The sequence below is a fragment of the Panthera pardus genome, unplaced genomic scaffold (assembly GCF_024362965.1).
Source record: "Panthera pardus isolate Hobbes unplaced genomic scaffold, ASM2436296v1 HiC_scaffold_20, whole genome shotgun sequence".
NCBI lineage: Eukaryota > Metazoa > Chordata > Mammalia > Carnivora > Felidae > Panthera > Panthera pardus.
In genome coordinates, this window is record NW_026526766.1 from 85677943 (window position 1) to 85691547 (window position 13605).

Sequence of the window (13605 nt, forward strand, 5' to 3'; positions counted from 1 at the left end):
GTAGGGGCTGCTAAGGGAAAGGAGGGCAGACTTAGTTCTCCCCCAGCGAAAGAGCTGGATAATTCCCTGGGAAAACAACTGCTGGGGAAACCCAGCCACAGACACACCCCAGCCCAACTGGAACCTGTTCTCAAGTGACCCACCAAAGACAGAACTCCAGGGAAGACTATCTCAGATGCCCAGTGTGGGACAGGTGACCCTAAGAGGTAAACAGCTCCCTGTCACTGGAGGTGTGCAAGGAGAGGCCGGATGGCCACAAGGAGGCTGGAGAGAAGATTCTGTCCCAGGAGGAAGAAGAGGAGTAAAAACACAAACTTTGGGACCAGACAGGCTCTGCTACTGACTGTGACTTCTCAAGCCTCAGTTTCTTTATCAATAAAACAGGGAGAGGGGCACCTGGGTGGCTCAGTCAGTTAAGCATCTGACTCTCGGTTTCGGTTCAGGTCACGATCTCACAGTTCATGACTCTGAGTCCCCTGTTGGGCTCTGGGCGGACGGTGTAGAGCCTGCTTGGAATTCCTTCTCCCTCTCTCTCTGCCCCTCCCTTGCACGCACACATGTGCATTTTTTTTTCTCTCTCTCTCTCTCAAAATAAATAAATAAACTTAAAAAAAAAGAAAAATAAGAAAACAAAACAGGGAGAAAAATAATACACACCTCGATGAGTAGCTGTGGGAACAAAAGCAGACACTGCATGAGACGTGCCTGGCACTCTGCCTGACTGTTGGTAAGAGCCTGATAAGTGCCAGCTGCTGTTCCAATAAGAACTAATCACTAATAAGTACCAGTTACTGTGGCCCAACCTTACCGGAAAAGGGCTAAATAAACTCAGAGATACAAATTCCACCCACTTCATTAGCCCGGTCCCCTCCGATGCCAACCTCCTTTTCACCAAGCCCAAATCAGGCTGCCTCGGGCCCCAGAAGGCCCCCTGCCCGCCCATCTCTCTCACACACGTGTATACATGCACAAACACCTCCCCGGGTCTGCCTCCCCGGTCCCGACCGCAAGTGAGGTGGGGGCAGGGGGAGGGCTCCTGCCTTCTCAAAGCCAGGGAGGGAGAGACAAAAGGAGTCAAGGGTGGGGGCGGGGCTGGCTGCGGGGTGGTGGGGAGGAGGAAGATGAGCCAATATGAAAATTTACTCATGTGCTCGCTGCTGGGCTAGAAGGAAACCCAATCCTTGGCTGGAACGCCGGGGACCCTCAGCATGAAGAGGCTTTATGCAGAGAGAAGATGGAAAGCTTATTCAAATAACAAGACTCCTGTGGCCTGTCCCTGAGCCAGCAGAGGACGAAGCACCTGCCCCACCCTTGGGTCACCAGCTGCAAGTCTCCTCGGGCTCCAAAGGAGGCCAGAGGGGGAGGTATGAGGACAAATCCCCTCGGAGGCCCTGCCAGCCTCACATTCCTCGTTCCAGGTGCCTGTGTCCCCCCCTCCACCCCCGCCCAACACATCTGTGCTTCATGGGAAACTCCGCTCTACAGAGCTAAGTTCTATGCCTGCTTTCCCTGGGTGTCCCTTAAGGGATAGTGGGGACAGGCTCACTGCCTTCCCTGGAGGTGATGAACAGGCTCCAGGCACAGGCTCCAGGCAGTAATTCAGGGTTAAGAGTGGTGGGCCTGGAGGTCAGGCACCTGACTTCCACCTGACCTCGGGCAAGTCCCTCACCCCTCCCAGCTCTCCATCTTGACTGTCCAGTGAAGAGGCTGGACTCCTTTGCGCTGGACCCTCAAGACCCTTAGCACCCTCCAACTGTGACTCCAGAAAGCGTTCCCTCCCAACCCAGGACCACACTGGCAGGCCCAGGGGAACGGGCCGTTCAGGCTTGATCAAACTGGTCCCAGTTCCACCTGCCAGGTACACGGACAGTCACTGCCCCATTTGGGTCAGAGCCCCCCGTTAATCATCAGCACACCTTTCATTTAATAATTAACTGTTTAGTGTCCCATTTTCCCCCATGAGGACAGGGACCCTGTCTGTCTCATTCATGACATATCCCCGGCACCAAACACAGCACCAGGGACAAATATTTGTCCCTGCAAGATTACACCAGAGCACCTCGACTTGGGTCTCCCAGGCATCTTAAGACACAGGAGGAAGACAGGGCCAGAAAGGCCAGCTCAGGCCTGAGAACAGGTCCTTCCCAGCCCGGGGGGCAGTGTTAGCCCGGGGCCCTCCAATCCCAGTAAGGCGCTTTAAGTACAGGTGGGGCTGGGTCAGGAGCAGGCCAGGCCAGCCCAAGGTCACACACACATCAGCAGCAGAAAAGGTCACCACCCCCATTACACAAACCGAGCCTGGTCACCTAAGCTCAGATCCTCAGTTTTCTCTTCCAGCAGATTCTGTTAAATGATACAGCCCCTGAAATGGGTCTGGGAAACTAGAGCTGAGGAGGCCCTGCACTTGAACCTCCTCTGCCCGCTCCGGGCTGGCAGAACACCACGCAGAGAGGCAGGAGGCTTGGGTCTGCTGACTCTGACTTGGGGCGGACACATCACCCTGTTTCCATGTCCCCCGTTATAAGAAGATCCCAGTCCCACAGGACTTTAAAGTTTTTATCTTTTTTTTTTTTAATTTTGAGAGAGAGAGAGAGAGAGACAGAGCAAGCACAAGTGGGGGAGGGGGGCAGAGAGAGAGGCAGAGAGAGAGCATCCCAAACAGGCTCTGCACCATCAGCGCAGAGCCCTACATGGGGCTTGAACTCACATACTGTGAAATCATGACCTGAGCCGAAGTCAGATGCTTAACCAACTGACTAAGCCACCAAGCACCCTCCACAGAGGGACTCTGAATAACAACTGAAGTGTGGTGCATGAAGGGGGCCGCTCCTAAGGGCAGCAAGAACCACAGAAAACCACCAATTTCTGGGAAACTCTGCTTCCCCCAAATACCTGTGCTCTCTCTGCTTTGGGCCTTTGCAGACCTGCCCCCTATGACCCTCTCCTCCTGCACCCTTTCGGCCTCACCTAGACATTCCCTTCTCCAACAAGCCTTCCCTGACTCTCCAAGTCTGGGCTACTGCTGCTTCTCTGGCTCCCAAAGACACCCTAACCCTAGCTAGACAACCCTAGCCCTGGCTAGGGTTCCATGTTGGGTGTGTCCTCCCAAAAAGGGATCTATGGCGGGGGGGCGGGGCGGTAGGCTGCCTCCCCATCCCACACCCGCAGCCCCACACATGACCAAGCCTGAGCAGGCTCTCAAACAATGGTGGGGTCGGTAGATGAATCCCGTATGCAGATGCCCACAACCCACTGTTGGTTATGCATCAGGGAAATGCCTGAAAGTCATTATTTCTGGATGGTAGGAACACTGGTGATTTTCATTTTCTTTTTTTTTTTTAATTTTTTTTTTTAATGTTTATTTACTCTTGAGGCAGAGACAGAGCATGAACAGGGGAGGGGCAGAGAGAGAGACACACACACAGAATCTGAAACAGGCTCCAGGTTCTGAGCTGTCAGCACAGAGCCCGACACGGGGCTCGAACCCACGACCTGTGAGATCATGACCTGAGCCGAAGTTGGACGCTTAACCGACTGAGCCACCCAGGTGCCCCTCATTTTCTTCATTACTCTATTTTCTAATTTTTCTCTGATCATCAAATATTGCTTATATCACATCAACAATAAAAGGGGGAGCTCTGAGAAAGCTCCAAGTTGAAAGGCCAAGCCCCCCTTGGTGGGGCACCGGACCCTCAGGGCAGAAACCTCTCCTGAGGGTTTACTCTGTGCCAGGCACCAGGCATGGTCTCATAAAGCTCACCGTACGGTAAGCACGGCCATACAGTTGGGAAACTGAGGCACAGAATGCTGAGGTCACAAGAAAGACCGCCAGAGGGAAGCCCTGAGCACTGCAGAAAGGAGTCCTCAAGCGTGCTGTGCCTCACACACCTCCAGCAGCCCAAGTCCAGTGCTAAGCCGCCAGCAGTCACGCACATCGCCCAGGGGGTCTGCGGTGGCATTCCGGCAGGAACAGTGAGTGGAAGGCACCTAAAAGCTGGAAGACTGGTGACTGGCAGACTCTCCCAGGTGGACAAGAACCCACTGACCCCGCACCACCTCACTGGCCCCATCCACACCCACCTTCATTGCCTGGCACGCAGAGAGACTCCATTCATGGAATCAATCTCAATCAAGTCTCTGGCTTGAACCACCACATGCCCCTCCATCCACGGCCACAGGTGCCTCCCAGGCTGGGCACAGAGCAGTGCCCAGTAGATGTCTGTTGCTACTGCCCCTAGTAGTAGAGGTAAATCTTCTTTCTGAAGTCCAATTATAGGCTTCTTGTTGTGCCATTGGATATCACCTACCCATAGACATTGTTTCCCTAACTCCTTTTTTTTTTTTTTTCCTATTGTAACCAATGTTTTAAAGTAATATAACCATTTGGGAGTGTCTGGGTAGCTCAGTCAGCTAAGTGTCCGACTTCGGCTCAGGTCATGATATCGTGGTTCATGAGTTCGAGCCCCAAGTCAGGCTCTGAGCTGTCAGCAGAGCCTGCTTCGGAGTCTGTGTCTCCCTCTCTCTCTCTGCCCCTCCCCACCCTCTCAAAAATAAATAAGCATTGTTTTAAAAATTGTTTTAGGGGCGCCTGGGGGGCTCAGCCAATTAAGTATCCGACTCTTGGTTTCGGCTCAGGTCACGGTCTTGCAGTACCTAAGTTCGAGCCCTGCGACGGGCTCTGCTCTGATGGTGCAGAGCCTGCTTGGGATTCTCTCTCTCTCTCTCTCTCTCTCTCTCTCTCTCTCTCTCTCCCTCTCTCTGTGCCCCTCCCCTGCTCACTCTCCCACTCAAAATAAATACATAAGCTTAAAATTTTTTTGTTTTTAAAATAATATAACTATTTGGCTGCATTCAGTAAATTCCTGGTGTGGAAGGGCCGGGCGGGCTTCACCAGGGGCTCTGGGCCACCTTTCTAGGGCTGCTCCTGCTGGTGGTGGGACTAAGGACCATGTTCCTCTGGCAGCCATTTCCCATATAGCCTTTAGAGGGCCCAATGCTCTAATCACAGCAACCTCCGTACCCCATATGTCCACCTAGGGACGCACAGAGAAAGGATTTCAGGGGCTACAAAGCCAGGTCAGCACTGCAGTGACGCAGACCCTCAGGCCCTGTGTGCGGCCAGCAGCAGCACCCTTCCCAAATGAGCCCATTTTCCTGACAAGGAACTGAGGCGCCAGGAGGAGAAGGGACCTGGGCGTGTCCCATGGCCACTAGGAGCCTGCTTCCTCATCTGTGACCAGAGGGCAAATAGGAGGCCTGGCAGAGCCAATCCCAGGACGGCACTCCTCACAGGACCAGCACGTGCAAGCTCACGAGGAGGGTGGGCATCTGGTCATGATTCACCCTCTGATAATTATTTAATTAATGAGTGACTGGTAACTGTTTGTTGCATACGTCTCTCCTGCCTAGCCTTGAGCTCTACACGGGCAGGGCAAGCACACAGTGAGCCCACGGTCAACGCATGTGCTTCTGTGCCTGACGCGCAGTGAGTCAGCAAGGGCGCCAGGACGGAGTTGGGGGGGGGGGGGTCCTGCACCAGGGGGAGGGGCCGCCTGCCCAAGAGCGAATCCCTGGGCCCCTGCTTCTCCTGGCCTCACCCCCGAGGCTCAAGGACAAGAACAAAAGGCACAAAGCCGTGAGTCAGACAGAGAGGAATACACGCCTGGAGGAAGGAAGCTGTGTGTGGCTGCACGCACCCCACGCCTGAGGTCTCTCCACGCCTGCGGTCTCAGACCTCAGACGGTGGGACCCAAACCACTCCTTCCAGATGCGCAGAGGGGAAGTCACAACCAGCCAGGGCTCTGAACCCGCCTGCATCTGCCTCCCCTCTGTACCCCCCAAGGCACCCTCTCCACCTACCAGACCCTTCATCCAAACAGCTTCGGGGTCCCTACGCTGCAAGACCGTAAACCTTGTGATGACATTTATGATTCAGTCACGGTTAAGAAATTAAAACAATTTAATAAACGTTAATTATACCTATTGATTACGGAGCCTTTGCTGCGCCCAGCGCTGTGTTAAAGAATGCATAAATGTCATTCATAAATACACATAATGTAATTTAGCTGGGGAAGTATTATTATCACTCCCCAATTTACAACTAATGATTCTGAGGCATAAAGAACCAAAGTAACCATCCTAAGGGCATTTGGCTAGTAGCTACTAGAGCAAGCTCTGACCTGCCCGGCCATACTGTTGACGTAAGGGGAGCCCTCGTGGAACTCATACCATAGATGAGAATCAACCACAACCACTGGAGGCGGAGCCTGGAGGAGGGACCCCCACCCCCACCCCCACCCAGCCCTGCCATGGGCGGGACCCAGGGAAGGGTGTTCCCAGCTTCAGGGGGTTAGTCTGTGGGGTCCTGCAAGGCCTTTCAGAGTCCTGGAAGCCGACCTAGAGAGTGTCTCATCCAACCCCTTCCTTGCACCATGGGGGAAACTGAGGCTCAGAGTGGCAGCTAGCCGGAGCTCCCATCCACAGGGCTGGAGTCTCAGAGACCACACAGGGGACTCAGGAAAAGGGAAGGAGAGCAAAGAGGCTCTGCCCCTAATCTCACAGGAAGTCTGCTGGGCCCCACCCTGGGGGGCTCCAGGCCAGACAGGCAGCCCAGCCCCCACACTGCAGGGCAAGCCCCAGAAGCGGCGTTCTGTCTCCCGGCTTCTGCCCCCGGCTCAACAGGAAAACAGGAAAGCTGAGCCTCGAGGCCCCGGCTCCAGCCTGACGTGGGTTGGAGGCTTGTCTCCCAGGAGCAGGCGGGACTCTCGGGTCACTGAGAAAGTAACCCTTCTGCTTAAGAGAGGGGGCCCCGCCTCCAGCCACAAAGAAATGAAGTTTCTGTCCAGCTCCCTGTGTTCAACCACCCAGCTCAAGGCATCTCCCACCCTCGTCACCCTCCTGGAGAGATGGGATCACCATGTTTTAGAGAAAGGGGCGGGGACCGAGGCCCAGAGAGAAGCCCCTTGCCCAAAGTCCCACAGGGGCCAGGGCTATGCTGAGCTGAGCCAGGAGGGCCGTCCCGCGGCCAGGCTGGGCAGTGACCCCCCTCCCCGATTCCCAGCAGACTTAAATAGGGGAGAGGGGGCGTGAGGGGAGTGTACCGCTGCCTTTTTTAATCCACCACAACACCTCGCTGTCTGCGTGTGGACAGGCCGGGGCTGTCTCCTCAGACACAGGCCTATCTGTAAGGCCGGCACAGGGCTGCTTCTCTCCCACGGACGGCTTTGTTTGTTTACTCGGGTTTTCAAAATTATAACCTTTCCAGCCCCACCCGGGCCAGCCACGCCCTCCCTGACCAGTCGGTGCCGCCTGGGGCTGGCCATGGGGACAGGGATGGAGGGGGCCTTGCGCAAGGGTCAGGGCCCTACATTCCCGTCCCAGTTCTGCGGCCTCTGACACCCTAGGTATGTCCTCTGCTCTTTCTGGGCTGCAATTTACTCCATAACGAAATGGCAGGGGGTTGGTTAAGATGACTGCAAAGGGTCCTTCCTGGCTAGGAGGAAGAAGGGTCTAGGCCAGAAAAAGAACAGCAGACACTGCCCATCAGCAAGCTTGAAATCCAGGCCGAAGTGAGGCTGTGGCCCAAGTAGCCAGGAGTAAAGCTGAGGTAAACCTTCCCTTCTAGCCCAGCGGGCCCCCCCCCCACTCCCAAAATCTTGTTGTCTTTTCTCCCTGCCCCCCACCCCCCCCACACCAGGGAACATTTCCAAAAAAATAAACAAAAACACAAAAACAAAAAGTGAAACAGAAGTACAATTGTCAGCTCACTCCCCCTCTGGATGTCGGAATCACCCCCGAAATCCCTGGCAGGCCAGGGCAGATGACAGCTCGCCCCAACCCACCCCCGACTCCGCTAAAATGGAGCTGCCATTTTACCTAGCACCTTCCATGTGCCAGAACAACAGCTTCCCAGAATCTTCACATCCCAGAAGCAGGGCTCACCTTCCCGTTTTATAGACAGCTGAGGCACCAAGGGAGAGAGCAACTTGCCCAAGGCCACAGGGCTCATGGTGGCAGAAGCCAGCTGCCTCCCAGTCAAGACCAGACATGCTGCCTCTTGAGCTGGGCTGACCAAGTGGTTTAAACCAACATGCACTTTGGAAAACATAAAGATCCTCTATCTTTGTAACGGAAACCACATCACATCCAGCTTGATGGAAACTTCGGGGCTGGCACGAGTCCCATGAGATCGGGGCTCATGTCACTGCTTCGTCCCCACCACCGGGCTCGGGTCCCGCATAAGACAGCTTCCAGAGAGGGCTCTTCCTTCCAGAGCAAGATGGCATCAGGCAATAAATATCACACCTTCCCCTTCAATGCAGCCATGGCCTACAGGCTCCAAGAGGTCAGAGCTAGAAGGGCACTATTGTCCTAGTGACCCATTACACAGATAGGCAAAGCGAGGCCAGAGGGGAAGAAGGACCTGCCAGAGGTCCAGCACTGAGGCCCTCACCTCCCAGTCTGCACCCGTAAATGGCTGCTAGCAGGTAGGGGGATGAAAGGCAGGTGGAGCACAACAGCATGAGAAGTTTCCTGCCCAAGGGACTCTTCTAGAAGATTCTGGCTTAACAAACTTGGCTGGACACAAACAGCTCTGTTCAGCATGAGGCGGCTGGACAGCTGTTACAGTTGGCTTGGCCACAGATCAGTGGGTGGGAAAGCGGGCTTCACACTTTGCAAACCACAATGGATTCTTCCTCTGCTCCTTCTGGGAGCCCAGTTACCCACTGGAGCCCACACCCTGCACTTTGGATCACCCCGCGAGGAGGGACAGTCCTGGCCAATGTCCTACCGTGGGCCATACACACAGTAATGACTAATGCCAACAGGAGCCAATGCTTTCTTAAACACAAAGACTTCTATCCACGTTACCCCATTGATCCCTCACAACCTCGCAGGTCTGGGCTCTGGTTGCACCCACTTCACAGATAAGGAACCTGCAGCCCAGCGAAGAGAAGACACCTGACAAATAACAGGGTAGTTGAGACAGGATCTCAAAACCAGGCCCCTTAGAATCCAGGCCCAGCCCTTTCCCCACTGCCCTTGGAAGGCAAGAAGGTTCTCCTACTCAGAGCTGCCTAGGAAGGGCGTGAGTTTCACGTCATTGGAAGAACAGGAACAGAGACTGTAGGCCTTGAGGAAACAACCCACAGGATCCATCAACCCCACAGGGCTGACGAGAACAGAGGCCAGCTGTCCCCAGCCTTGCACATCGCCATCGCAGAGGACTGGTTACTCCATCTCCCCCAGACGCACTGTCCCCTGATGTGCCCCACTCCCATCTCACTGGTCCAGACCATCCCTCACCCTGGGCTCTCCTCCTCTCACCAACCTTCCTAACCCTCCCCAGGACTTTCGGGACAAAGTCCCCTCCCCTCCAAGGCCGGCCCCTTGGTTCCCCCAACTTCACCTCAACCCCCCCCCACCCACTAGGCCAGCCCCTCTCACACCTTCCCACAGAGGACCTGCCCCTCTAAGAACACGCCTCGCTCACCCTGCAGAGGGGCGGCCAGCCGGGAAATGCATGTGGGCCAGAGCCAGGGAAAAGCATGCGTCACCGTGTCCTTGTGCCTGGTACAGTGCCTGGCACACAGTAGGTGCTCAGTAACTGCCGACTGAAAGAATAAAAGAAAGAATGACCAAGGGCACCTGGGTGGCTCAATCAGTTAAGCGTCCAACTTCAGCTCAGGTCATAATCTCATGGTTCATGGGTTCGAGCCCCATGTCAGACTCTGTGCTGACAGCTCAGAGCCTGGAGCCTGCTTTGGATTCTGTGTCTCCCTCTCTCTCTGCCCCTCCCCTGCTCGCATTCTCTCTCTTTCTGTCTCTCAAAAATAAAACAACATTTAAAAAAAAATTTTTTTTAAAGAAAAGTACGACCAAGTGCATCTGGGGCCAGAGCTTACCACACCTCTGTGGGGTCTCATAGGCACACAGGTTATCAGGACCAGGCTTGAGAGCCGCAAGGCTAGTCCTGGACACATGTGCCCGGGCAAGGGGGCGTGTTCCCATCTTTCTGTCTGTTTACCCTCCATGCCCCGCCCAACGTCAGGCAGAGAGGACAGTGCTGTTGAATGATGTTGAATGATTCTGCTATGTTGCCACAGCCTCTGCCTCACCATCCTCCAAGGTGTCCAGGGTCACAGGATGGTGCTCCTTATGCCAACTTCCTGGGGACGCACACAGAGGGCAAGGGTGCCTAGGGCCACAGGACCAACCTGGCACATCTCCCTCCACGAAGTGCCCCTCATCACAGTTACCATTCATTACGTCCTCACCCCCCCACTGGCCCTGTGCTGCCCCATCCAGGGGCCATCACTCTTGACCTCACACCCTAAGAAGACAGCACTCTCATCCTCTTTCACACAGGACACTGAGGCTCAGAGAGGGTGACTGACTTGCCCCGAAAACACCAGTCCCTCCAGTGGCAAAGCTGGGCCTCAAACCCGAGCAGTCTGACCGCAAAGCCTTGCCTGGAACCTCTCGACTCCCTGCTTCCTGCAACTTACCATCCACTCTGCCGCTGGGCAGGTCCCTTCACTTCCGTAGCCCACAGGTAACGCACCTCTAATGGACAGTTCCCAGGGGGTGGAACCAGGTGCCCAGCAGAGGTGGGCACCGCCTGTTCTTCCAGTTTTAAATCTGTGAGATCAGAAGACTGCATGCATGAGCCTTTCTGTGACTCAGGCCCTAAAATTCTACCAGGAGAGGGGCGTGGCTCCATTCCACCCTCGAGGGTTTTAAAGTTAGGTATCTGCCTTCCCCTTTCCTTCAAACTCTGCCCAGCGCTGTGTAGAGAAAACCCTTCTTCCTCAGGCCGGGAAGTGAACGGGGGCGGGCAGAGGGTAAGGAAAAATTGGCTCAGGAATTTCTGCAACCGCAGGGTGATGCCTGATGCCTGCCTTGCAAGGAGACCCAGGGTGAGTGAGTCATGAGCTATGCCTGCAGAGGAGGAGGAGGCCACGCGGAGGAGAACAGGACTGGTCAGAGAGTGACTTGAGTCCCAGACTGAGTAATGTCGGGAGGGATCTATTTGTGCAACCCACGGGAGCCTCTGACACATGCTACTCTGTTCCTCTCCCAGGCCCCCTACCCCCACCGCCTGCCTCTCTTTGTGGCCTTTTCCACGTTGCCTTCCGGCCCAGTCTGGGCACCAGGAACTGTCTAGTCACTGTGCAACACGGTTTTAACAGCTAAGGCCTTAGACTCCCGAGTCGGGACCTTGCCGCTGCCTTGCTCTGCCCCACCTGTAAAATGTTGGGATAAAGCACAGAGGGTAAGGATTCAATTGAAATAATACAGGTAAAGGAAGGCCTGGCACGTAGCAAATGCTCACTTAAATGATGTCTAATCTTACAGGTACCCAGGTATCATTCAGAGCCTGATATGGCTGCTCCCTGCTCTATCAGCCACCATTTTCAGGCAGAAGACATATCAGTGGAGTCTGCATGGGCCACAGGCTGGCTGGCGAAGCACTCAAAAGCCAATGTCATTAGTCCACGTCCCCAGCTCACAGCTCCCCTCGGAGCCTACTCCCCCTGGAAAGATGCTCAGAGGTATTGGGGGCTCCGAGAAAGGAGCCTCCCTCAAAATGCCCAGATGGGTGGAAGCAGGCTGGGGGAGAGTAGGTCAAGAGGTGAATCTGCCTTCAGCAGGGAAGCTGACCAGAGCAGGAAAGGAAACAAACACAGTGACTCAGTTTGCCCCTGAAAACCAACGTCTAGTCCCAGTGGAACATGGCAATATCCGGCATTAGGGGTAAGGCTAAGAAAACATCTGTTTGGATGGCCTCGGGAGGACCACTACAGCCTTTGGGAATGCTTCCAGGGAGGTTCTAAAGACCAGGGAGGGATGGTTATTATAAACCCTTTAGTGAAAGGAGCAAGATACAAATTGAGTCACGGTCTCAGCAAGGTAGAACAATAAACACAGAAGAGAAATACTGCTAACGAGTGGAGTGCTGATGGCAGGATGGCAGCCAGTGATTCCCAGCCTCGTCTCTAAACTTCATTCCTCAGGCGGTGGGGAGGGAAGGCCACGGCCCAGTTTGGGTTTAGAAAGGTCTCTTTGGCCATGTGTATGGGAAGGATGGAGGGGTGAGGCCAGAGCTCAGGCCTGGACAATGGGAAAGGAACAGAGTCGAAGCTGGATGGAGGGGCAGGGCAGGGTCAAGGCCAACAAAAGGCTCGTTATGTAAGACTGCCACGAGAGCAGAGCAGAGTCCCCAGACGCTTCACCCCCAGGGGCTGGGGGTGAAGACCTTGGCTCCGGGCAGTGGCCCAGGCGGGGCTGGGCACTGCTTCCGGCCGGCCCGGTCTCTCTGCAAAGCCCAGGGCAGCAACCAGGAAGCCACGCGCCTGGGTGAGGGGATGGCCGAAAGGGGACACCTTCCTCCCTTCGCTCCGGGGACCTACGGCCATTTCCCAAATGTGAAGAGGTAGGTTTGTAAAATCAATGTGGAAAAAGGCATTATCTGTTTTGGCTCAATAAATACACGAGATACCGTTTTTCTCATATCTGACTGTCAAAAAGGATAATAACACTCCAAACAGAGGTACTTGGTACTGATGGGAGGAATTCCAAGTGTGTACAGCCTTTTCAGAGGCTACATGTTCATACATGAAAACGTGACCCCGGAGTTCCCTCTCTGACACGGGAACCTGGCTCAGCACGTGTGCAAGGTTTGGGCAGCACCATGAATTCTCACAAAACACTGGAAACAACCCAAATGTCCACTGATGAGGGGATGGGTAAAAAAATGGCACCCCGCACAGAAGGAAATCCACGCATGGAAGAACGAGGCCGACTCGTGTTCTGATGTGGAAAGATGTTCACGATACAGCGAGCGAAAAAAGTCAAACCATAGAGAGAGATACTTGGACCTCTTCTTTTTTTTTTTTTTTTTTTTTAAGGGGGGGGGGAGGGGCAGAGAGACAGAGGGAGAGGGAGAGGATCCCAAGCAGGCTCCGTGTTCTCGGCACAGAGCCCCACGGAGGACTCGATCTCACGAACCCTGAGATCACAACCTGAGCCAAAATCAAGAGTCAGACGCTTAACAGACTGAGCCATCCAGACGCCCCAATTGGACCTCTTCTTATAAACAGAGCTAAATGCATGTGTACACACAGATGTATGTTTAGACACAGGAACACCCCGAACTCCAGCGGTTTCTCCCGAGGAGGGAGAGTGAAGGGAGGGCAGAGGGAGGGAGTGCCCATTTTCTCACTTTACACCCCTAAATCGTTGCGCGTGCATTACTTGTGCAACCAGACAGCACGGGCAGTGGTTGCCTGCGGTGCGGTCCCTCCCATTAAGGGGTACGGAGTTTCTCTCCGGGTTGATTCTCAACTTGACTGTGGCAATGGTTGCACAATTCTGTGAATGTACACACACACACTACACCGCTGAACTGTACACTTAAGGGGGGGGGAATTGTCTGGCAGGTGAATTATGTTTCAATAAAGCGGCTATTTAAAAAAGATGTAGCAAAGGGAAAGGTGAGCTTGGCAGAAGGGAGACGCACAGGGACTGGCAAACTCCCTCAGCAGCCCTTTCGGGTAATAAATCTTAGGGCAGTTTATGTGTGTGTCGGGAGGCGGTTTTGGG

General features: G+C 54.5%; 1 protein-coding gene across 1 annotated transcript in view; it reads right to left on the minus strand.

Moving 5' to 3' along the window:
- NIBAN2 (niban apoptosis regulator 2) overlaps positions 1–13605 on the minus strand; it is a 53236-nt gene that overhangs the window by 35753 nt on the left and 3878 nt on the right.